Genomic DNA, 14,497 nt, shown 5'->3' on the forward strand with positions numbered 1-14,497 from the left:
ATCACAATGATGTTGGATTATAGATTTGTAGGAAAGGGTCTGTGTACTATTCTAATTTTGTGTATGTTTAATAATTTCTGTAATTCAAAATTTTCTTTTTCTTAAAAAAAAAAAAAGAAAGCAATGGAGGGGAGTAGCAGATAGCAGGAAGGGCTCACTAAGAAGGTAACAATGGAGCAAAGGCTTGAAGGAGGTGGGGAGGGAGTTGTGTGGACCTCCAAAGTGGGGTGTTCTCAGAAGTAGGAGCTGGTGTAGAGCCCTGAGGTGGGCGTGTGCCTGGCTTGTTCAAGGAACAAGAGCTCCAATAGCTGGAAAGGAATGAGCAGTGGGTAAAATAGTACAATAGAGGTACTATTTTACAATAGTAAATTAGAGATGGCGTCAGAGGGTTAACAGGGATGGGTGGGAAGAGAAGAAATTCACGCAGGGCCATACACACCAAAACATTGATATCTAAAATAAATAAAGAATACCTACAAATCAGTAAGAATAAAGAATGCAACCCAATAGAAAAATGGGCAAAAGACTTGATCAGCCACTTCTCCAAAAAAGAAAATGGACAATAAGCATTTGAAGAGGTGCTTTATTTCATTAAGCTTCAGGGAAATGCAAATTAAAACCACATTGCTATACCATGAGTATCCAGAGAAAAGTCAAAATTTAAAAGGCAGGGAATAGTAGGTATTAGAGGAAACAGAATTCTCATACACTGCTGGTGAGTGTAAAAATTGATACAAACTGCAGTATCAACTAGAAACTAAAAATATGAATACCCTAAAAAAGAAGAAGAAGAAAAATATGAAAACCTTATAAACGAGAAATTCCATTTTTTAGGTATATATCCACAGAAAAGCATATATATGTTCACCAAAATACCTAAACAAGAATATATAGAGCAGTATTATAATTTCTTTCTTTTATATTATTTTTTAAATAAACTTTTTATTTTGAAATAAGTTCATACTTAAAGGATTGTTGGAAAAAATAAATCAAAATCCATACAGAGAACCCCACCACACCTCTACCCAGATATCCAGCTCCACCAACATTTAGGATTTTGCTACATTTGTTGTATCATTCTATTTCTCTACCTATCTATGCATCCATCCGTCCATCCATTCATCTGTCTGTCCACTCATCCATCCTTTTGTCTGTCTCTGTTTTCTAAACATTTGAGAGTAGGTTGTATGTGTCATGCTCCTTGAACATTTAGTACTTCCACGTATATTTTCTAAGAACAAGGATATTCACTTAGGTAATCACCCTAAGTACAGTAATAAAATTCAAGAAATTTAACATCGGTAATAAAGCTTTCAGTCTACATTCCAATTTTTTTTCATAGAGCAACACTATTTTAACATCCCCAAACCGAGAGCTACCTAAATGTCTAGTAACAATAGAATGAATAGACAAATTGTGTTCCAGCCACACAGTGAGCTACTGTATAACATTTAGAATAACTAAGCAAACAATATCAGTGAACCACACAAAAATATTGGGCAAAGGAAGCAGACACAGAGGATTTAATTCTGTATGATTCCATTCATGTAAATGTTAAGAAAAAGCAAAACTAATTGATGATGCTAGAAGACAGAATATTGGTTACTGTTGTAGAGAAAGTGTTTGGGAGGAGGATGGGAATTCGCATGCTTGATAAAGGGTTGAGTTCAGTTTGTGGAGAATCACCGAGCTGTACACCGATGATTTGTGCACTTTTCCTTATCTACATTATACTTCGATAGAAGTTTTTTTAAAAAAACCATGTAGGGGCATTTTGGTTCCCTCCCACGAGACGCCAGCTCCTTGTCCCACACCTGGACCCTCCCCCTAATAAAAGGGACAGGGAGCACCAAGTGTGATGGCTTTAATACACAGCTGCAACTTCTATGTTTAAAGATACTGAAATGGACATATAGTGAGTTCTCTGACTCATGGAAGGGTCTACTCCAAAGAAAATGGACAAAATTAAATAAGGAATGAAAATACGATGCAAACTATCTTCTCCTCAGCTTTAATAGGTGTTAATAATGTACCTGGGAAGCAGATGTGGCTCAAGTAACTGGGCTTCTGTCTACCTTATGGGAGGACCCTGGTTCGATCCCCAGGGCCTCCTGGTAAAGGTGTTCCAGGCCTGTGCATCCAGCGACACAGCAAGATGATGACGCAACAGAAAGACAGATGCAGGGGACAGTCAAGGCGATACAAAACAGAAACCAGGAACTGGGTGGTGCAAGCAACAGGGAACCTCTCCCACATCAGAGGTCCCCAGGATCGAATCCCAGTGAAGCCTAGAGGAGAAAATAAGACGAGAAGACAAAAAGAAACAGACACAGAAGATCACTCAGCAAATGGACACAGAGAGCAAAACAGCAGGGGTGAGGTGGGGATGGGGGTGGAGGTGGGGGGGATGTTAGGGGGGGGAATGTACCTGATTGTGTCTTAGACAACAGAACAAGTTCATTTAATATCATGATGCAAGTTGAGTTGTGGCATCATTTTAAGACCAATTATTCAGAATATAAAGAAAAAAAAGAATTGACATTTTACAGTAGACATTATGAGCTCTTTAAAATCCCAATTAGAAATGAAAAGGCCACTGAAGCTTTCTACAGATTTTAATTTCTAATAAGGTAAATATTGATGGCTACAACCCACATAAAAATTCTTTGGAGTCCTCAATAACTTTTTTTTTTTTTTAAAGATTTATTTTTATTTATTTAATTCCCCTCCCCTCCCCCGGTTGTCTGTTTTCTGTGTCTTTTTGCTGCGTCTTGTTGTCTTGTTTCTTTGTCCGCTTCTGTTGTCATCAGCGGCACGGGAAGTGTGGGCGGCGCCATTCCTGGGCAGGCTGCTCTTTCTTTTCACGCTGGGCAGCTTTCCTCACGGGCGCACTCCTTGCGCGTGGGGGGGGACACCCCTGCGTGGCACGGCACTCCTTGCGCGCATCAGCGCTGCGCATGGCCAGCTCCACACGGGTCAGGGAGGCCCGGGGTTTGAACCGCGGACCTCCCATATGGTAGACGGACGCCCTAACCGCTGGGCCAAGTCCACTGCCTAATATTATTTATTAATTGTTATTGTATTTAATTAAATTTTATTGTTTTTCATTTTTTCTTAATTCTTTTATTTCTTAATTTTTTTTGGTCATTTTTCTTTATTCTTTTATTTTTCTCATTTTTTGCATATTCTTTTCTTTTTCCCTTATTCTTTTTTCACATATTTTTCTTTTGTTATTTTGTTCACTAGTATTTGTTTTTGTTTATTTTTGTTTTTAATCTGGCTTTTTTTTTTAGGTACCAGGGACCAATTATTGAATCCAGGACCTTATGTGGGAAGCTGGCACTCAACCATTGAGCCACATCTGCTCCCCTGAGTTGTTTTTATTGCTTGTTGTTTGTTTGTGGGTTTTTTTTAGGAGGCATGGGGAACTGAATCTGGGACCTCCCATGTGGGAAGCAGGTGCTCAGCTGCTTGAGTGACACCTGCTCCTGGCATTGTGTGTGTATTTTTTTAAAGATTTATTTATTTATCTCCCCTCCCTCCTTTGCTGTCTGCTTTCTGTGCCCATTCACTGTGATCTTCTGTGTCTGCTTGTCTTCTCTTTAGGCAGCACTGGGAACCGATCCTGGGACCTTCTGGAGTGGGGGAGAGGTGCTTAGTCTCTTGTGCCACCTCAGCTCCCCAGTCTGCTGCGTCTCTTATTGTCTCTCCTCTGTGTCTCTTTTTGTTGCATCATCTTACTGCACCAGCTCTCCATTTAGGTCAGCTTGCTGTGTGGGCCAGTACTCCTCTGAAGCCAGCTCTCCACTTGGGCCAGCTTGCCTTCATCAGGAGGCCCCAGGAATCAAACCCTGAACCTCCCATGTGGTAGAACAGAGCCCAATTGCTTGAGCCACATCCGCTTTCCCTGATATTGTGTTTTGATTCCATTATAAAGATTAGTTTGTCAGGTGAATTTTGGGAGGTTTTAATTTTTTTTTTTTTTTTTTTTTAGGTTATTTGGACTAAGTTTGTTATAATTTTTTTTTCCTATTTTAAGCCTACCTTGAGAGACCTGGACTCCAGTCCAGGAGAAAGCTCAATATTCTTCAGGTTCTCTCAGACTTTTCTGCTGAGGAAAAAAACCCATTTGGCAACTATTGGCTCCTCAAAACCATAGACAAGGGTAATTTTGTCAAGGTGAAGTTGGTTTGGCACATTGGATGGGAAAGAAGCAGCCGTGAAGATCATTGACAAGACTTAACAGAACTCCTCTAGCTTCCAGAAACTATCCTGTGAAGTAAGAATCATGACGGTTTTGAAGTACCCAATATAGTTAAAGTATTTGAGGTGATCGAGACTGTGAAGACACTTTATCTTGTCATGGAGTATGCTAGTGGAGGGGAGGTGTTTGATTATCTAGTGGCTCATGGCCGTAGGGCAGAAAGAGAGGGTAGAGCCAAATTCCACCAGATGGTATCTGCTGTGCAGAACCTTCACCAGCACTTTATTGGTTGTAGAGACTTAAAGGCAAAAAACCTACTCTTGGAGGGGGACATGAACACCAAGACTGCAGATCTGGCCATGAATCCACCTTTGGCAATAAGCTGGATACCTTCCATGGCATTCCCACTTGTGCTGCTCTGGAACTCTTCCAGGGCCAAAAGTACCTTGGATGGATGGTAGATGGAATCATCCTCTATATACTGGCTTTTTGTGAACAGGACTTTAAGGAGCTGCAGGAATGGATGCTGAATGGAAATTACCATATTCTTTTTATATGTCTGTGGAGTATGTGAACCTCAAGAACTTCTTATTCTCAGTAACAGCAAGAGAGGCACTTTAGAGCAAATCATGAAAGAAGCAAGCATGAATGTGGGTCATGAAGATGATGAACTAAAGCCTTAGGTGGAGCTACTCCCTAATTACAAAGACCCCTGACTGAGTGGATGGTGTCCAGAGGTTACACGTGGGAAGAGATCCAGGTTGCTAATGGACCAGAAGAACAATGAGGTGATGGCCACCTCCTCTTAGGCTACAAGAGATTTGAGCTGGAGGGCTCTACCAGCACTCTGAAGTCCCGGTCTTCTGCTGATCTATCCAAAAGCAGCACTCCTTCCCCATCCCCCAAGATGCAGCACAGTGTCTCTGCCAACCTAGTCTGAGTTTGGGCCAGCCCGGCATGGCTACCTTGAACTGCTACTCTAATCGTAGCAAGGCAGAAAACACGCAGCCTGAGGAAGAGCAGGAGTCTGGGCAGAAGGACAGCAGCAGAGCCAATGTGCCTGTCAGTCCCTAACCGGCCTGGAGAGGAAGAAGACCATCCCATCACCTCCACAAGCAACCACCCCTGCACGAGGAAAAATCAAAGCCGGAATTCCACGCTTTTGGAGAGGGACAGCCGTGGCCAGGCCTCCATCTGGAACAGAATAGCTGTACCAGGGTCTGGGGCCTCCATAGATCCTGCTTACCTGCAGTAACCCTAGCCCCAACCTCACCTGCACCACGAATCAAGCAGCCCCACCAGGGCTCTGGGCAGTGCCCCACAGAGCGTAACTGTGAAGTGCAACAGCCCAGTACAGCTCACCGGAGTGTCTCTGTGGCCTCCTCTTCTGTCCATCAACACAGCCCCAAACAGAAGCAATTTTCCCCAGGCTGTATCCAAGGGAGACTCCACCAATGCAGAGTAGCTCCAAAAGGAGTTCGACCAGCAGATTTTGCTTTGACAATAGCCAGGGCCGGCAGTGGCCCTCGGGAGCTTCTTCAGCCGGTTCACCTCCAAGCCTATAAGCAGAAATCTGTGTTTCAGGTTTGCCAGAAGGAACAGCAATGAATGACCGAGTAGAGATGCTCAGACCTCACACAGTGGGCAGTGGAAGCAGTGATTTAAAAAATAAAGAAAAAAAATTTTTGAAAGACCAAACCGCATTCACTACTCTTTACATGAATTATGAAGATTTTCTTGCAGATTAGATCTCTTCCAGTTTTGATACACAGTGCCGTAACTCTAGGACCAGCTGGTACAAACAGCTACAGTGATATATGTCTCATAAGTAGCTCAAGGGATGGCACTGAGGGAGCAAGGCCCTTGTTTGTAGCTTTTGTTGATTTCTATGATGTAAGTATTGCCACCATGGCTGGTTTCAAACTAACAATGTAACATCACAGCACACAGAATTGGGGAAGAATGCGCATGATTGGCTCATGTGTGCTAGTATGAGTCATGTCCAAACTCATGGACAGCTTTGGTTAGGCCTTTGGTTAGGTCCATCTTTCTCCTTTGGTGGGGTCATCAACTACTAAGCTCACAGGACAAATGGGACTCCAGTTGTGCTCTGTTTAGCTTATAAGTATTTAAAGTATTTTGTTAGCCACCAGCATATATCATGATATTCCCCCTAAAAATCATATCTCAGCTGTTCAGTGGAAAATATTGCAAAATTGGGTCCAGGGCTCAGAGAGGTTGAGTCATTCATGGAAGATGACATGGAGAAATAGATTGTCAACCAGAATAAGAACTAGGGTTTTAGGACTCCCAGACCAAAGTGTGTGCCACTTCTTCTACTTGCTTTTTCATTTTCTTGTCCATTTTCATCTTTACTACCATTTGCTTGCTTGAGATTTTCTCTGCAACTGACATTTTCCATTTAGAAATCATTTTGTGGTAGTTTTTTTTGGGCTCATAACTAGTTGAGTCACAGCAAAGTTTCTGTGCATTGGCCAACTGTCTTCCCTGCTCATGTTTTTATTTTATAGAATACTGATTGCTGTTTTTGTAAACATAATGCATGCTCACTGTAACAAATAATAAATAAATAAGCAAAGGACAGGAGAAAGGTTAAAAAAATCACCACCAATCCTACCATTAACCGTTGTTACAAGACATTTCTTTATGCACATACAGAGAAAAGTATTGCTAGACAGAAATGGGATTATTCCCAATGTGCTATTCTTAAATAACATTAAATTTAATCCTATTTGAATTTGACAAAAGAAAAAGAAACTAAAGTGAATCTGTAACAAAAGGGAAACCAAAGGAATTACTAAGCATTTTTAAAATGTTTATCACAAGGGGCATTAGTTCTTTGAAAAACTCTTGAGGTTAGGAAAAAATTATAAGCCCTGAGACTTAAGTCATTGTTTTGTTTTTGTTTTCTCACATTCACTTTGCACTTATAGAGAGCTTCTTTGATGCACTCTTAGGAAAGCCGAGGACATTAGTACACTAAAAATGTCCCCATTTCCCCTTTCCTCTGCTGACTTTAGTTAATTCATTTTATTTTTATGTGGCTAATGTTTTTACATTTACATTCTGTTCTGAAACAGTAATTTCCACTTGGTTAGTCTTTGTTCTATATTTAAGTAGATGCAGGGCTCTTATACCAATCTTTTTTTTTTTTTAAAGATTTATTTTTCATTTATTTCTCCCCCCGCCCAGTTGTTTGCCCTCTATGTCCATTCACTGTGTGTTCTTCTGTGTCCTCTTGTATTCTTATCATCAGCACCTGGATTCTGTGTCTCTTTTTGTTGCGTCATCTTGCTGCATCAGCTCTCCGTGTGTGTGGCGCCATTCCTGGGCAGGCTGCACTTTTTTCGTGCTGGGCGGCTCTCCTTATGGGGTGCACCCCTTGCACGTGGGGCTCCCCTACGTGGCGGACACCCCTGTGTGTCTTGGCACTCCTTGCGTACATCAGCACTGCATTGGGTCAGCTCACCACATGGGACAGGAGGTCCTGGGTTTGAACCTTGGATCTCCCGTGTGGAAGGCAGACACCCTATCCATTGGGCCAAATCCCCTTCCCTCTGTACTAATCTTTTGTCATATCCTCTCCATTCTTGACTTCATTTTAATCACTTTCTGGTTTTTATGGATTTCATTGTAAGTAGCTTTTTCCTGCCAAGAAGAGCCTATAGTAGTTTTATACCTTGAATACTTGAAATATTGAGGATGTCTTTCTGTTACCTTGAAAAGCAACCTGACTAGATATAAAATTCTTGAGTCACATTTTCCCTCAGAATTTGGTAGATACTGCTCCATTGTCTTTTTCGTTCCTTAAAGATTTATTTCTTCCCCTCCCCCCGTTGTTTGCACTTGCTGTGTCTGTTCGTTGTGAGCTTGTCTTTTTAGGAGGCACTGGAACTGAACCAGGGACCTCCCATGTGGGAGGGAGGAGCCTAATCACTTGAGCCACCTCTATTCCCTTCTTATTGCATCTTTCATTGTATTTCCTCGTTGTATGTCTTTGTTGCATCACCTTGTTGTGTCAGCTCACTGTGCCAGCCCATTGCATCAGCTTGCTGTCTTGCTCATCTTCTTTAGGAGGCACTGGGAACAGAACCCCAGACCTCCCGTGTGGTAGGTGGGAGCTCAACCGCTTGAGCCACATCTGCTTCCCTCCATTGTCTTTTTTTTTAAAATTTCCTTTTTAAAAATGTTTTGTTCTAGTAATATATATATACAAACTAAAGTGCTCCCCACCCCTTTTTTAGGAGATACCATGGATTGAACCTGGGACCTCATACTTGGGAAGTAGGCACTCAACCACTGTGCTACATGCGCTCCTCAAGTTTCCCCTTTAAACCATATTCAAATATAAGTCAGCGGTGTTAAATACATTCACAATTTTGATGTACCATCACCACCATTGTTAACAAAATTTTCTATCACCCCAAACAAAAATTCTGTACCAATTAAGCATTAAACCCCCATTCCCTAACCCCACTCTGGCCCCTGGTAACCTGTATTCTAGTTTCTGACTATGAATTTGCTTATTCTAATTATTTCGTATCAGTGAAACCATACAATATTTATCCTTTTATGTCTGGCTTATTTCACTCAACATGATGTCTTTGAGGTTCATCCATGTTGTTGCATGTATCAGAACATCATCCCTTTTTATGGCTGGATAACATTTCATTCTGTGTATATACCACATATTGTTTATCCATTAGTCAGTTAATGGATCCTTCAGTTGCTTCTACATTTTGACTATTGTGAATATGCCCCTATGAACATTAGTTTACAAATATCTGTTCAAGTTCTTGCTCTCAATTCCTTTGGAAATATAACTAGAAGTGGAATTGCCAGATCATATGGCAATTCTATACTTTCATTTTCCCACAGATACTGGGGATTGGAGATTTCGAACTATATGGCACAAAAAGCAGAAGCAGCAAGGGCCGTTTGGAAAAACTGAGGTCAGCTTCTTATCATCCAAACCATATTGGAGCACCTGCCCTGCTAGTAAATTATGCAGCCTGAAAGGGTAGAAGTGGCAGGGGCCTTCATGATCCCAAACTATGTAGAGGATTGCTAGTTGGGGTTATGTCCAGGGCATGGCTAACTGGAGTGGTCGCTTAGAAGGGAAATTTATATGTAACATTTATGTAATCTAAGTATCTTAAAAAAAAATAAAAATAAAAAATTATACTAAAAAAAAAGAAAGAAAAGCAAATATCCCTGGGAAATGTAAATTTCACACCTTTACCTTTATTCACACCTAAGGATACAAAGTGCTCAAAAGTGTCTCAAGGAGGACAGGGAAGAAGGAACAGGTGATACTTGCCTATAACTTAAGTGAGACATAATTTTCACAATAAATTCAAGAAGGGTACAATTTTAGGAATAATGATTTATAATGAATTCAATGAAAAATTATGTTTACCTTCCTTTGAGCAGCAGAAAGCGGCCACACAACTAAATGTATGAAAGCATGTCAGATAAAAAAGACATACATGTTTTCCTGGAGAATCTTTGCCTGAGTTAAAAAAATTATTGACTACTTAAAACATTTGTGCAATACTTCTCTTCTACGAATAGGCCACTTAGAAGTCATTTATAAATGTAAAAACTGGAAACTTCCTAAATATGCTTGTACATGCATTGACTTAAGAAAAGAAATTCGGGAAACGGACTTGGCCCAGTGGTTAGGGCGTCTGTCTACCACATGGGAAGTCCGCGGTTCAAACCCCGGGCCTCCTTGACCCGTGTGGAGTTGGCCCATGCGCAGTGCTGATCACGCAAGGAGTGCCCTGCCACGCAGGGGTGTCCCCCGCGTAGGGAAGCCCCACGCGCAAGGAGTGAGCCCCGTAAGGAGAGCCGCCCAGCGCGAAGGAGGGAGCAGCCTGCCCAGGAATGGCGCCGCCCACACTTCCCGTGCCACTGACGACAACAGAAGCGGACAGAGAAACAAGACGCAGCAAATAGACACAGAGAACAGACAACCAGGGGAAGAGGGGGATTTAAATAAATAAATAAATCTTAAAAAAAAAAAAGAAATTCAATTAAAAATGCATATAGTTATTAAAAGAATTTTGTGAGCAGGTATATTTTCTGTAATTCAAATGTAATGTCCATTGCAATAATAAATAGACTGAAACCTAAAAAAAAAGGGAAACTTATGTCTAGGCCATGCAGGATGACAAGGTACCAAAGTACCAAATAGGATTTCTTCATACCATTATGCACATCTTAAAGACCCTGTATTAGGGAATGATTTCTTACACTTTATACCAAAAGCACAAACAACTAAAGAAAGAATAGATAAATGGGATTTCATCAAAATTTAAAACTTTTGTACATCAAAGCATGTGCATCAAAGGAGCTATGTACCCTAGAAAAACATATTCTTAAATTGAAATTCTTAAATTTATACCTTGAATACTTGAAATAACCCATTGTAAATAGACCTTTTGATGAGGTTACTCCAGTTAAGGTATGGCCCAACTGAATCAGGATGGGTCTTAATCCTGTTACTGGAGTCTTCTATAAGCTGAATGAAATTCAGACACACAGAGAGAAAGCACTGGAAGAAGCCAGCAGTTAACAGAACACAGAGATGCTGGGAGAGGCCACCATGTGCAGTGCCATGTGACAGAAAAGTCAAGGACCAGGGATTGCCAGAGCCCCAGAATGCGAAAGACTTCTGGGAGAAAGTATTGCCTTGATGATGCCTTGATTCTGGAGTTCTCCTAGCCTCAAATCCAGGAGCCGATAAATTCTCGCTGTTTAAGCCAGCCCACTGACTGGAAGGCCTTTAGCCCTCCTACCACTAACACGGGCAGAGGTACCGAGTTTGAGGGGGCAGTCATCGCCCTGTTCCATCTGTTGGCCACCAGGACAAAGCCCGAGCTTTACGGGAAGCTTTCTATCGCCAGAATTTACCCAATCTCATGAACCTCACTGCTACAGTTTTCGTGTTTGCTGTTGTTATATATTTTCAGGGATTTCACGAGGACTTGCCCATTAAGTCGGCCTGGTACAAAGGACAGTACAGCAGCTACACCATCAAGCTCTTCTACACCTCCTATATTCCCATCATTCTCCAGTCGGCCTTGGTGTCCAACCTCTATGTTATTTCTCAGATGCTGTCTGTGCGATTTAGTGGCAACTTCTAGAAAATTTACTGGGACAGTGGGCTGATGTCCGTGCGGATGGACCTGCTTGTTCTTACCCTGTTGGAGACCTTTATTATTATCTTTCTCCTCCTGAGTCCAGGGGTGCCATTTTTGAGGATCCTGTCCATGTAGTTGTTTATATCATCTTCAGGCTGGGATCATGTGCATTCTTCTCAGAGACGTGGATAGAGGTGTCTGGTTCCTCAGCCAAAGATGTAGCTAAACAGTTTAAAGTACAGCAAATGGTAATGAGGGGTCACAGAGATATCTCTATGGTTCAGGAGCTTACTAGGTATATCCCCAGAGCAGCTGCATTTGGTGGCCTGTGCATCAGTGCCCTGTCGGTGCTGGTGGAATTGCTGGGGGTCATGGGCTCTGGCACTGGAATTCTACTTGCAGTCACTATTATTTATCAGTATTTTGAAATATTTGTTAAGGAACAGGCCGAGGTTGGTGGGATGGGTGCTTTGTTTTTTTAAATGTTCAAATATTTCTTTGTGTGTGTGTGTGAAAGGGAAAATATCTTGACACATTGTTTTATTTGTCAAATGATGCTGGTTCCCCTTTTTTCTCAGTTTATTTCCAAGTGCTGACTGCCCGTTTCTGAAAGGGGCACCAAGCTAAACATGCGCAGCATTAGTATCTGCTGCCTTAAAACTGAAGTTTACATCATTCATTCAAAGGCGTATGTCTAGTGTTGCCTGTAAGCTGGAAACCAATGCGTCTCTCTTGCTGTGCTACATCACGTCCGTAGATAGTGACAGGAACTAGTTTTGTATGTAACATTCAAGACACTTAATAGACCACCACTTGTTTAAAAATAAATGTAGTTCAAATTGCCACTTTCCAGTATTTTTGAGCTTATTTAATGAGTTCTAGAATATGTCTATCTAATCTATATTTTAGATAATTACTTTTTATACTTTTTAAACTCACACTGTCACATACCCGCTTCCCCCATTTGGCCCTTCTTAAAGCAGCCACTTAGCCCAGATGGGTGCAGTTAGGTTTCAGAGTGATACCTGTCACTAGAAACAGCTGCTCATAATCACTCTTCCAGTTTTGCCATCCCTCCTTTCTTCCCAGTGACATGACAGCATAATTGTGCTGTTTGACTGTATTGGTTATGCCTTCTGATTCCAACCAGTCAATTGAGAATATTATTTCAAGATACTATGTACCAATTTTTTTTTTTTTGATCCCTAAAGCAAATATCTAATTCTCAAGCAATGTCTGTAGTTCAGGGGGAGCGAAGAATGAGTAATTCATGCTAGGAATCTGTGTATGTTGTTGTACTTTACAGCAGCAACTTGAGTGTAAACAGTAGACAATAAACTTTTATTTAATAAAATTTCCAGTTGTGTTAGGAAAAAATAAAGAAATCTGATATTAAAAAAAAAAAAAGAGCAATAGACTTGAATAGACATTTCTCCAAAGATCTCCAAATGGCCAAAAGGCACATGAAAAGATGTTCAGCACCATTAATCATTAGGGAACTGCAAATCGAAGCCACAATGAGATACCATTTCACACCTACTAGAATGGCTATTATTTAAAAAAAAAGGGGAAATAACATGTTGGATAGGATGTGGAGACATAGGAACCTGATTTGAAATAATTAGAATAAGCAAACTCATAGAGTCTGAATCTAAAATATATGTGACCAGAGGACAGGGTGGAGGTAGGGAATAGGGAATTAAGCCTCAAAAGGTGAAGAGTTTCTATTTGGGATGATGGAAAGTTTTGGTAATGGATGGTGGTGATGGTAGGACAACATTGTGAACATAATTAGCAGCATTGAATTATATATTTGAGTGTGGTTAAAGGGGAAAATTTAGGTCATAGATATGTCACCAGAATTTTAAAAAAAATTTTAAATCCATGGAACTGCACAACATAAACAGTGAAACTTAAGTTAAAACATGGACTATAGTTACTAGTACAATTATAAAAATGTGCTTTTATCAATTGTATCAAATATACCATACCAATGCAAGGTATTAATAATAGGATGGTGTATTAGTCAGTGAAGGGGGTGCTGATGCAAAATACCAGAAAATGGTTGGTTTTTATAAAGGGTGTTTATTTGGGTTAGGAGCTTACAGATACTAGGCCATAAAGCATAAGTTATTTCCCTCACCAAAGTCTATTTGTAGCAAGATGACTACCGACATCTGTGAAGGTTCAGGCTTCCTGGGTGCCTATGTTCCTGGGGCTTGTTTTTCTCTGGTTTCAAGGCTCCTTTCTTCCCAGGGTTTGCTTCTCTTTCCTCTGTGTGCTTACTTCCTGGGGCTCCAGCTTAAGACTTCAGCATCAAACTCCAACATCAAAACTCCAACATCAGAAATCCTCAACTCTGTTCTTTGCCATGCCTTTTATCTGTGAGTCCCCACCCCTTGGTGGGTGGGGACTCAACACCTTAATCATAACTCAATCATGCCCAGGTACAGATCAGATTACAAGCATAATCCAATATTTCTTTTTGGAATTCATCAATAATATTAAACTGCTACAGGTGGTATATGGGATTCCTGTATTTTATGCACGATTGTTCTGTAGACCCAAAACTTCTTTTTTAAAAATGAATACAAATGGGCTGATTGTATGATTTACTTTATGTAATGATGGCTCAATTGACTTTTTTTTTTAAGAATTTTATTCCCCCCCCACACACACACTTGTTATTTGTGCTTGCTACCCACTATCTGTGTCTTTTTGTTGTGTGCTTGGATTCTTTTTTTTTTTTTTTAGGAGGCACTCAGAACCGAACCTGGGACCTTCCATGTGGGAGGGAAGTGCCCAATTACTTGGGCTACCTCTGCTCCCTGCTTTGTTGTGTCTCTCATTGTGTTTCCTCCTTGTGTCTCTTTGTTGAGTCACATCATCTTGTTGAGTCAGCTTGCCACGCCAATTCATAGTGTCAGCTTGTTGTCTTACTCATATTCTTTAGGAGGCACTGGGAACCAAACCTGAGACCTCCCATGTGGTAGGTGGGTGTTCAACTGCTTGAGCCACATCTGCTTTCCTCAATTGACTTTTTACCCTAACACTTTCTGAATGACTACACCAAAGAGGTGCTGTTTTACCATTATAGTTTCAGGCAAGCAAAGACATACAAAAC

The 14,497-nt window shown here is 41.0% G+C and overlaps 1 pseudogene; it reads left to right on the plus strand.

Annotated features, from left to right (window-relative positions):
- The first annotated feature begins 5,161 nt into the window (after positions 1 to 5,161).
- On the plus strand, positions 5,162 to 11,909 carry LOC101410651 (protein transport protein Sec61 subunit alpha pseudogene; annotated as a pseudogene).
- The last annotated feature ends 2,588 nt before the right edge of the window (positions 11,910 to 14,497 follow it).

The sequence above is a fragment of the Dasypus novemcinctus genome, chromosome 6 (genome assembly GCF_030445035.2).
Source record: "Dasypus novemcinctus isolate mDasNov1 chromosome 6, mDasNov1.1.hap2, whole genome shotgun sequence".
NCBI lineage: Eukaryota > Metazoa > Chordata > Mammalia > Cingulata > Dasypodidae > Dasypus > Dasypus novemcinctus.